The following is a 2,689-nucleotide window of genomic DNA, read 5'->3' as shown; positions in this document are numbered from 1 at the left end:
ACAGCACGTGTGCGTATGCCGAGGCTGGTCATGGGAAATAGTGCTGTTGCTTTTTTTTTTAATTCACATCTTTTAATTCATATAACGTTATATGAATATAATGCGTGATACATGATTTTGCGTCAAGTACAGCATTACGTAAATACGAAGCTTTCTGTAAACGCTTTCAACATCTCTTAAAGGCTCCAAGATCCAGTATTTCGTGTTCGTTACACAAAATAATTGAAGAATAAAGTTAGATAGCTTCTTATGAGCTATGAAAATAATAATAAAGCACATTAAACCGTATTCATGTTTATCTCTTTTTGCATGACGCGTGCTTGTTTTTTTTAAAACCCACGTGTTTTATATCCGATGTATTGTGTATTCGTTAAAACACTGAAAACGGACAGAATCACAAAAAAAAAACGTGTAATACATGTTGAGCTTGTAATTGTGTTTAATACTAATGACTTTTTATGGAATTGTTACTATTACTTTAATGTGATAATGTGCTGATACTTTAACTAAACTTAAAAGCATAAAGAAACTAAATAAAAATATCAGCACATACATTTCTAAAACCTGTTGTTTACGTCCAACTGTCTAATACCGGCTGTAAATGCACGTTTATTCACTTAAATCCTGCATAGCAACCGGACACGCCTATCCTCGCATGGTGGATTTGTGATCCAATCCCGTTTGAATCCCTGCGTGACGTCGTGTTTGTTGACACTTCCATTAGCTAGCCATTCAGGAAACGTCACTACGGCGGCGCGTGCCCGTGGCTGTCAGACTGGCGCCCCATGTTTTCTGCCTGGAAACATCGCCAGCTAACCGCAGCTGTGAAAACGCAATATTCTGGGGGCAGTAGCCGGCGTGGGGTAAAGTGTTGCCGTTACCTTGGCTCGTTAACGCACATTATTGATCTGTTTTTGTCCCAGCGACGGTGACAAACGTGCCCTAGTGCGTATTATGAATGTAGCTTGTGCATAGTGTTCTCTATACAGTGCCGTTCGGATGCGTACAGTTACAGTATTGTTTTCATGAGACAGCTTAATGTTGTCATAAACATGTAACTGAAGAATTCAGAAATGACCACTAGCACAGAAAGCTACTATTTATATTACTAACACAACTTTTAGAGAAATACCATGTTTTTTTGGATATGTACTATGGTATTATTAAGTGGCATTGCTGTATTAGGGTACTGCCACAGTATTTTTGGACATACTTGAACGTGCTTTGGGATGGAACCTACATACATACACTCACCTAAAGGATTATTAGGAACACCTGTTCAATTTCTCATTAATGCAATTATGGTGGTGGTGTAATGATGTGGGGGATGTTTTCTTGGCACACTTTAGGCCCCTTAGTGCCAATTGGGCATCGTTTAAATGCCACGGCCTACCTGAGCATTGTTTCTGACCATGTCCATCCCTTTATGACCACCATGTACCCATCCTCTGATGGCTACGTCCAGCAGGATAATGCACCGTATCACAAAGCTCGAATCATTTCAAATTGGTTTCTTGAACATGACAATGAGTTCACTGTACTAAAATGGCCCCCACAGTCACCAGATCTCAACCCAATAGAGCATCTTTGGGATGTGGTGGAACGGGAGCTTCGTGCATCCCACAAATCTCCATCAACTGCAAGATGCTATCTTATCAATATGGGCAAACATTTCTAAAGAATGCTTTCAGCACCTTGTTGAATCAATGCCACGTAGAATTAAGGCAGTTCTGAAGTGAAAGGGGGTCGAACACAGTATTAGTATGGTGTTCCTCATAATCCTTTAGGTGAGTGTATGTGTCAAAATATCATGGTATTACCGTTTGATATCAGGAACATTATTTAATGCATCAGGGTAGTGCCTAGCTGTGTGCATGTTTTTTGGGGGGATCGTACTATACAAAATATTTTTACATATACCCTTTTTCCGAAGCAACTTGGGTCACTGCATACATACCGTGGTATACAGCAAAGTACCATGATATTTCCAAAATCATATATTGCAATTTTTTAATGTACCAGAGCGATGCGGTACCATGTTAAGTTTGGCAATGTTAACACCATTTGTTTTTCTGTTTTAATAAAGAAATGGGTTCGGATCACAGTACCAGTTCGGCTGCTGAACAGCGACAGAGGGATCGGGGCAACCTGTCATCCCAAGGTGAGGCGTCTTCATCCACAGGCGGCTCTGATAGTGTGGCTGACCCCAAGGACCACCTGGATCCAGATACCGAACTGCCTCAATGCAGAATTGGCACCAGACGGGTAGACGACATGAGTTTCATGATATCGTGCACTAACTGGTACTAGACACACGGAGATGTTGCACGAACCTACTGGTCATTGATGGCTTCAATAAATGTGTGCCAAATGTTGGACTACAAAAGATGTGAAGATGCTGGACAATTTGCTGAGTTGTAATGTTCTTTATATAAGTTTGATTGTGATTGAAAGAATAATGCTATAAGGCATAAACACACAAGACAATACATATTTCGCAATTAGTTAGATTAACTTAAATCTGTTTAGTTCAACCGGTCTACACTTGAACGTATTGTAATATAGTCTATATACTTACCTGCACTAATGGTACAATAAAATATATATATATGCAAATGTATTATTATAAACAGTAATCTTTCCAGTAACCACAAAGCGTTTGACATTTATGTAATTTATTGACATTTTT

At 39.4% G+C, this 2,689-nt stretch overlaps 1 long non-coding RNA gene across 1 annotated transcript; it reads left to right on the top strand.

The window, feature by feature from the left end:
- Positions 1 to 581: 581 nt before the first annotated feature.
- Positions 582 to 2,620, top strand: LOC130424699 (uncharacterized). The gene is made up of 2 exons (XR_008906968.1): positions 582 to 863; positions 2,087 to 2,620. It is a non-coding gene; the product is annotated as an uncharacterized LOC130424699 (long non-coding RNA).
- The last annotated feature ends 69 nt before the right edge of the window (positions 2,621 to 2,689 follow it).

This window comes from Triplophysa dalaica, chromosome 6 (assembly GCF_015846415.1).
Source record: "Triplophysa dalaica isolate WHDGS20190420 chromosome 6, ASM1584641v1, whole genome shotgun sequence".
In the NCBI taxonomy this organism is placed as follows: Eukaryota; Metazoa; Chordata; class Actinopteri; order Cypriniformes; family Nemacheilidae; genus Triplophysa; species Triplophysa dalaica.
The sequence above is the reverse complement of the archived record's forward strand: the minus strand, read 5'-3'. Positions and strand labels throughout refer to the sequence as shown.